This window comes from Cynoglossus semilaevis, chromosome 4 (genome assembly GCF_000523025.1).
Source record: "Cynoglossus semilaevis isolate Cse_v1.0 chromosome 4, Cse_v1.0, whole genome shotgun sequence".
Lineage (NCBI taxonomy): Eukaryota > Metazoa > Chordata > Actinopteri > Pleuronectiformes > Cynoglossidae > Cynoglossus > Cynoglossus semilaevis.
Window position 1 is genome coordinate 4917821 of NC_024310.1, and position 9312 is coordinate 4927132.

Below are 9312 nucleotides of genomic sequence, written 5' to 3' on the forward strand. Positions count from 1 at the left end.
GTAGGAAAGCAGCCACAAAACAATAACACAAAGAGTAAATATTACATTTTTTAAAAATATTTTTAACAATATCTAATGGTCAATGCATTTTTTTATTCATTTGAACCACATTTATCTGAAATCTGTGTTGACCTGAATTAGTTTCTTTATTATAACTACACATATATAAATACACATATAAATATATGTACCCTCATCTAAATTTATTTCAGCATATTGATGAAAAATTATATTATAGGAACAAAAATGGTAATATTGGCTTAATTATTGTAATAATAATTATAATAATAATAATTTGATTTTATATAAATATTATATTTTCTTACACATTAAACACAGTATTATCAAATGCAGCGCTTGTTTTGTAAAGACACATCCGGCGGACATTGAATTCCTCAGCGGATTTGTAAACTCCACAGTTACACAAACAAGCCGCTACAGGAAAGACATATTTAAGTGACTCAAATCACATGACAGCCACGAAAGAAACCTGTTCTGTCATGTTGAAAAATCACACACTCACACACACGGTCGCCTCTTCCTCCTGTCACCCACGGACTCCGGACCCTCCCTCTGATGAAGAGGAATTCTTCAGAGAACACACCTGAAGTCAAACAGTGATGAGAGGACAGAGGAGTGGAGATGATGGGGGGGAGGGGGGGGGGGTCATGATCGTAATGGCGGAAAAAAATACCGTGTTTACTAAGTCAAAGCTCCACTCCCAAAGTTACACGGTCACACCTTAGTAAGGATTTAGTCGGTTTGTTTCAGAGAGTCTGATGCATCAGGAAAGTTCTCTCTTTTGTTCCCCTGGTGTTTGACACTAATACAACAGTTATTTATCACAGCCTCTGTTTTCAGGAGGAAGAAAAGTTGAGTTGTAAATATCTTGACTGTATCAACTCAAAGATTTGCTTTTTGTTTTTTACTGAAATTGAATTAATTCAGATGACACTACACGCAGCCAAACTAGACTTTTAATAAATGCTAACATAAATGCCCTGATCCTTGAAGGCCAAAATCTACATTAATGGATATTACCCAGAGTTCCTTTCTTGCTGGAGGAGTATAAGCTATCTTTCTCAGTGTATTTATCTAATGTCAGACTCTAACATGACCTGCCCACATCAATATAACAAATGACTTACGTAACTTCGAACATACAAATATTTAAACACCAATAAAGTGTACTTCTTATTCATGAAGTGTACACACTGTAGGACTTATATGACTTGTTTTTCAAGAGCTGGTGAAGGAGGAGGAGCCTGACGGAAGACCAACTGGAGAGAGGCCAGATCTCAGTGGTAAGTGGAGGGTGGAGCTTTATGACCGTAGATACTGTAGTGGTATTAAAAATACCATTTGAAAAAGACAAGGATTTCAGGAGAAAAAGGTAATACTACGATACCTGCTGATTGGCCAGACTTGAACACGGTACTTGCAGACTGCATTGGTCAGGAGACAAACAATAAGATCATTTTTAAAATTTAATTTAGTTATTGAGGAAAAAACAGATTTTTTTCTAATTATAGGAATGTTTTTTTGAGAGTGTTTTGTTTCACTCTCAAAACATATTTGGTAAACACACGTGTTTGACTAACAATAACGTAATATTAATTAACGTAATTTTTTTAACAATATCTGCAGATACTACTTCACAGTACCCAGTAGAAATAGACTCTAGATCATATTTAACTGTAACACCTAAGACTTTATCACGTCAGTTGCGGTTGGGTGAACATTTATTATGTTTTTTGTATTATTATTTTTTGTTTAGAAAAATATCTTATTGTGGTAGCTTGTATTTAGAATCAGTGACAAAGTACTCTGGGCTTGAATGATGATGTAACAAGTGTAGCTAACGTGGCACCTTGGTCACACCTTTGGAAAATAGAAATGATCAGAAAACAGTTTGGCCCACTGGACTGTGTAAACAGCAATGGCTGAAATAAAACTCGGGATCCAGGGGCCTTCAGTCTCACTTCTGCCTTTGCTGCGACAGCGTTGACTATGGTGAAGTTGGCTCTACACGCGGCAGCTGTGCTGCTGCCACTGCTGCTGCTTCAAGGAGTTCTGACAGAAAGTAGGTCCATTTTTTTTCTTCCAATACTGTTTCAAATATATTTAATTGAGAAACTCAGCAACTATATATTTGAACTACTTCCTCCCTCTGCTGTTCATGCCTTCAGATCTTAACCTCTCCCCCATTGAAGTTGTGGTGGAGAACAGCCTTTTAGGAGCCGCTCCACTGACCTACTCCACTCATGTGGCTTACCGCGGGATCCTCATTGGCGCACTGAGGAGACTCATGGAGTCCAACGCAGGCTTCACGTATGACCATTACAATGTCTGTCTCCCTACGGTGAATGTTCATGAAGCTGTGGTGAGGGTTTAGGGTGTGACAGTGGGATCTGGTAAAAATGCATGGACAAAACAAGGCAGAGCAGCTAAACACTAGTTAAATACTAGGAAGAAATATAATATATGATATCACAGTATTTTATATATATATATATATACATTTACATTTATATTTTTAAACCCTAACCCAAGAACAGGGTGTAAATCAAGTTTGTTGGCGACAACTTCTCTCTTTAAGATTTTCAGTGAATGGACATACATTAGCTTTACAGCTGCAATGATGTAAAGCGGTTTGTATATAAGTCGTATTTATATATATATATAAGTTGTCTTGTCCTGCAGATTTACCTCCACAGAACATCCAGACTACGGCGCCTACCTGGAGAGTGTGAATGGTTTGGCTGGGAGTGACGAAGACAGGACTTACTGGGAACTCCTGGTCAGGACTCCAGATGGCAAAATCATACGACCTGATGTCGGTAAGTTTCTGCTGACCTTGTGTTGATAAGTTTGTGGATTTTTAACATCTGCTTTTCCTGGTGTCATTCACATGGGTAGACTTTCTCAATCAATCTTATACTTTTTTTGTGCACTTTAGGTGTTTAAAAACTGTTAAAGACAAACGTACCGTAATCAGTGCTAAAAAACAATGAAGTCTGAAGCGTAACAGCAGTGTAACAGTAACATGTCACATCTGTCTCGTTTGCAGGCATCGGTTGTTACATACCCAGGGAAAAGGAAAGAATCATTCTGAGACTCTCCCGTTGGTAAAGAACATTACCAACAACCGTGTATCAGCTGTGGACGAGGAATGTCAAACATCTGTGGTTAAAGTACCACATTACCAGTACATTAACAGCCCCATCTGCACCGTCAATAAACAATTTCAATAATCTTTCCTGTGTTTATTTCAATGATCATGTTCAAATGTACATTTTTAAAAATGCAAACATCAGAGACTGCAGCCTAGATCAGTCTGTTTCTATTATGAAGGAAAATTATCAAAAAAATGTCAGTAAATTGAGTCTATTGTTTCTGAATGTGTGTTAATGACTTCATTTTAATTCCAATAGTGTTATGGCCCTTCTGTAATTTTCTCCATTTTTCCTGGCTAATTAGGTTAACTCATGTAGCTTGATTATGAGACTTGATTAGCTTAATTGTTCCATAAGCTATTTATGAATATAACTGAATACAAAGAAGAATGTTGTTATTTTACAAAAAACAAACAAACATCATTTAAATAATATTTTGACATGTTCAGGGAAAAAGACACTGCAAAGTATGAAACATCTACACATCTAAATGTGTGTCCTTTCAAAATGTCTGCCATGAAAAATGAACTACTAAAACCACAGCTGTAGCTACAGTTGAACCTGCAGGGTTATGTCTTGGAATCCACTTAAATTTGAGTTTTAAAAAAAAGTGTGTATTTTTTTACATACATTTACTCTCTTTTTTAAAGTATTACACATGAGGAGAAATGGCTACAGGATACTTCTGTGTATCCTTCTGCATGAAGTCAAACACTGGAAACGAGTACAAATAAGCACCAAGTCTGTTAATTAAGTAAAGCTGTAAAACTACAGCACTACACTTTACAAAGATGGGTGAGACAGAGGGGAGTGCGGGGTGGAGGGGGGGGAGACAGGGGGAGAGTAGATTTACAACTACATTGCGCAAATGCAACGTCACTGGAGTTCCAATTTTACAAAGAACATCGTAAAATAAACAAGGTCTCACAAAAGGGTCATTTACTCTGGACTGATGAGCTGATATTTGGCGCCCCCTTTCAGCTGAGAAATGAAATGTCACGATCCTTTGCCTTTAGTTATAGCTCTGTTTGGGACATTATATCATTGTATTAGACTTGTTTTTTTTAGACATTATATCATTGTATTAGACTTGTTATTTTTAAACATTTATATAATGAATCTTAACTATTACAGGTAAAAGCTACACAATCTGTTTAATGTTAATAAAGTAAACAATGAATGTAAGGTTACAGTTGATCTTTCTGTATGGGAATTGTACCTTCTACCTCTGGCTTCCTCACACTGTCCAAAAACATCGGATTGATGATTCAATAATTGGACACTTTAAATTGACCGTGGGTATGAATGGGAGTGTGAATGGTTGTTTATGTAGACCTGTAATGGGCTGGAAACTGTCCAACCCCTCCACCCCTTCACCCTTTGTCCAATGACTGCTGGGATTGGCTGCAGCCCAGTGGAAAACACGAATAAAGAGGTAGAAGATGGATGACGAGATTCCAGGTGTGATTTGAATTTTAGTTTGGCCAATGATGTTTGATTATACTGTCATCAAGAAATACAGTCAAGAGTCGTGATCATGGGAAAAACGTGAGGCTATAAGTAGAAAAGCTTGATGAAGTCCAGCGGACGTGTGATGACTGTTTCAGCAGTGTAACAGGGAAGAGCAGAACACTCTCCTCAGACATAGTTTATGGGAGTGACTGAAAACAAAAGGACATTGGTTTCCTAGAAAAAAACAGAAACAAAAAAAAAACAAACAACCAAAGTAATTATCAGGGAGCAGAGAATCATTGGAAACTAATAGTCGTCTGCTTTTCAAGCTTTCAAACTAATTTGTGATTGATCACTAATTATCGATGACACTGTTGCCTCTTCCTTTCCTCTGTGAACGCGGCTATAATTTCAAACGCTCCGCCGTGTGCTCGTTCTGACAGCTCAATAGGCCTCGAGACATTTGAATAATTATCGTGGCCTTTTTATCAATAAAGAAATTCAAAGTTTCCAACAATAAAGCACTGGAAACCCAATATCACCCTGTGGATGTGAAGTCCGATAGTCCAATAAAATAAAGACAAACTTGTCATCATGATTCTAAGGGGAATATCGACACCACACATAAATCCTGGCCTACGTCAGATGCTGCGACTCCAGCTCTACTTCCTCCTGTTATTGACTTGACTGACTTGACTGAGGTGAGGTTTAGTCAAAACGGTCAGATAACCTTCTCGGCGTAATGACAGCGGCATCTCTTAATAGGGCACCGATTGATGTCGGCTTTTTGATTTGTTAGTCACTCCGCGGCCAGGCCAACAAAAGCATTAACAAAGAGCACCATGGCCGACAAAGTATTTATTTTTTCCAAGGTCAGATCAATTGAAGTGTGGGTTTTGTCCTGGTAATCTATTCACTCGATTCTCATACGGCTGCAGGATTCTGCCTATAAAAGTGGAGCTGCTGTGGTTTCCATGTTTAGAACTGCTGTCCTGGTGGAGCAGGAGGATCACGGAGGCCTTCAACGCTCTCTTTTTCTACACATGGCTCGACCACAGACAGGTAGGTCCTGATTAATCCAATCACGTAGAACAAATCGGCTGTAAGAATTTGACACCTCTGTATGTTCCGTCTTTATGAATCATTTTGGACAGATATTAAGTATTAACAAGTTTCTAAAGAATGAACAGAACAAACGTAACTTCCTGACCAAAAAAAAAAAAAGAGCCGTGACATTTCCAAATCTGTTTTTACAGCTGTTGCTTCAGCCTTATACAAAAATCTCCTGTATTTAATGAGGCAACTTTCTGGTACGGAACAAAAGTGTAGTAAAATAGATTTTAGGATGAAGGTTAGACAACGATAAAAGCATCTTTTGTCATCATCTTTTAGAAAAAGATCGTGGGTTGGAAGTGTTGAACCATTTTATTAACAAGCATTAAGACAGAAGTTGTTATCTTTTCACCTCCAAATAATGTTTATCAACGGCACAAGCATTTAAATTTAAAGACTTAAAGAAAGACTTAAGTTGTTATACCATAGGTTTTTATGAATTTATACAATGTGATAAATTTGAGAGGCAACTAGTTGGACAAGCACAGTGACATTATGTTGGTTTGTTAGCAACAAAATTAAGAAATTAAGTGAGACTAAATATATATATGTATATATATATATATATACTGTATATATATTTATATGTATATATAAATATATATATAAATATATATATTTAGTCTAAATATATATATATATATATATATATATCATCCTAATAGAGCTCAATGCAAATGGCTGAGGGGCCACTCGTGTCTCACGAGCCACAGGTTGCAAACCTCCAGTCTAGACATTCAAATCAAGAGAACAAATTTACAAATAAATAATTTGGTTAGTGTGCAGTATACAGTATTCAGTATTCAGACTGTATACACGTAGCACAGTAGTATTGCAGGTATACATACTGTCACTGTCAACTGAGAACGCGGAGGAAAGGAGAAATGAATGTATAAAATACTTAAATGTGAACAAAACCAGCAGATGTCACTGATGTCAGACAGCTTCAAGTGAATACCAATGAAGATGAACTGCAGCAACTCTACCATATATAACGCAGACGACAAATGTGATTAGAAATAGAATCTTTTTTTCCTGGTCTCACACTTTTATCGTTGCAGATCAGTGCTCTAGAAAACTACAGGCTCAGTTTAACACAGTGACAGTTGGACAAAGGCTCAATAATAAAGATTTTTTTTCCCCTCTAATACATCAGTGCTTTTAACGCTGGTCCACTGCAGTGTTTTGTCAGTGTCAGTTTAACACGCTTTTGACTCGAACCTTTATAAATGATGGGAAAGTATTTTTGATTTTCTAGTAAAACTTTACAATCCGTGGCTTCATGTGTACTCAGCTCTGTGCAGGAGAGAAACCCCCCAAAATGCAGTTTGATTTTTGTACAGTGGGTGGCGCTTGTGCTGCATCTATGTCTTCCCCCCACATGCAGTGGCTGTTTTACGGCCACTGCAAAGCATCAGAGTGAGTCTGGACTCACAGCAGTGTCCCAACAGTCTGCAGCCTTGAATCACAGCCAAAAAACCCGTTTTTATCGCGGGTGCTTCGCCTCAGGTCCGTGGTCTAATCTGCGCTCCTCTACATAAGATAAACCTACATCACAGCCTGCCTTCAAAGTCTGTGCTGTTCTCTCAACTTCCGGTTCTATAACAGGAACTGGCTGCACCGATCAGATGGTTCTGATTTATGACTCTGTGTGTGTGTGTGTGTGTGTGGCACAGGGATAACAGACATTTCAACATCCTTCAATGAGTGCCCATTATTTTCCTGGTTATCATGTTGAAGTCCAATGCTGCGTGTCTCCATGTTCTAGTCGTAAAGTGGAATTAATAGGTGCTGATAATGGTGTTTCAAGTTATATTGCAGATCATTTAAATTGATCCAATGATCCATCGAATCAAATTAACGAACTGGGCCTGCTGCTCTGGACGGCAGCTCCGACCTGCCTCTGTATTACTTTCTATTGGTTTATCGACAGGGAGGACCAGCGTACGAACCTCTCCCACCACCGTTATCGCTCTCTCACTATGGACCCGACGTAAACCTCACATATCAGTGTTTGCACAGCAGCAGGTGCAGGGACAGGGATGCTGTCTTTTACTCTGCCTGTATAAAGAGCGAGTCGCTCCACGCCTGTCTGAAATGGCCCGGGAAGAAGGGCGGTGGTCGTCTGTGGGGATACATTTGATGAGCAACGCCTTGTGTTTGCATGACCCACTTCATTTCATCCAAGACAGGCTGCTGGGGGCTGCACCTCGGAGCTGGAGGGAGCAGCCAAGCCAGATTTAATAACGAGTCTTTGTTAAAAACCCAGGCTCCCACCAGGATAGGTCCATGCCAAACAATGGCCGGGGTCAGGGGTCCTCAGATGTCAGGATAAGAGGGCTAATGAGCCAGTATTGAGCTCGGAGCAGCAGGCTGGTGTGGTCCGCAGCCTCGGGCTCAGATGGTTCTGACACGGCCAAGGCCAATTTGTCTGTTTTGTTCCTGACAGTGAAACCTCCAGGCACGGGTTGCCAAGAGTTAACTGGAGAGCTGCAGAGCTGTTTAACACATGGACACTGGGACATGGAGTGTTTTCAGTCTCCAGGCCAGGAGGGCTTTACTGTCAGAGGGACGTTTGGAAACATCCAGCCACGGTCAAATTGACTGAAGTTGGAAGAGAAGAACCCTGAAGAGAGTGGGACTTGATGAAATCAATACTGGCCAAAAAAAAAAGGATTTAATTATGAATTAAAACCCGCAGGACTCCTGCCTCGGTTCATTATCATATCTGATAGCACGTCCTCTCCTGGATATTAGAAACTTTACACCCAGATTTCCCACCATCAGCAATAAAGTGGGACACTAACAGCAGGAGTGGAATGTGGCTCGGACTTGGAGTCCTGCTGGTTTTGTTTTGATAACTCAGAACTAAATGGACCCACAAAGTCCTGTGGGGATTGAATATTATTCTGAGCCATCGCTTGCACATCAATCCATGTTGGTCTGCAAAAAGTTTTTGTCTCATGGTAAAATACACCATGATAATCAGCTCTATAAAAGGAAGATACATTGAATCACACACCAGTGAAGTGAAAAAAAAAAAATAATAATTTGAAAAATGTTCCAGTGCAGATGTGATAACTAGGGTTTCTGTCTCTGGATGTTAATAATGAGGACGAGGCGGCAAATTTCACAGCTTCTGGAGAAAAGCTTGTTTTTCGTTCGTCTGCAGTCGAACGACTTGACAGCCTGAGTCTATATTGGAAGTGAAGCAGAGTTCAAGTATCTTGAGTGTCGGAGTAATTGTGTGTACATTAAAAAGCCAGAGTGAATGTGATGAAGGACAGAGTAAAAACGTGTTATCTTTTTTTATATATATATATATATTTATTATTATAATTATGCTGCTGTACGTTTTCTCCGACCTCTACATAATCCAGGGGAGTAAATAATCAGTAACCAGAGATTACACAGACTAACTTCATTAAAACACGCTTGTTAGAAAAGAAAACAACCAAAAAACTTCTTCGGCCTTGAGGTTCCCTCTGTGTTTACTCTCCCACAGTTAAACCAGCGCTGGGGTTATCTCTACATGAGGCTCCACTCTGACACCCACCCACCCCCCCACTCC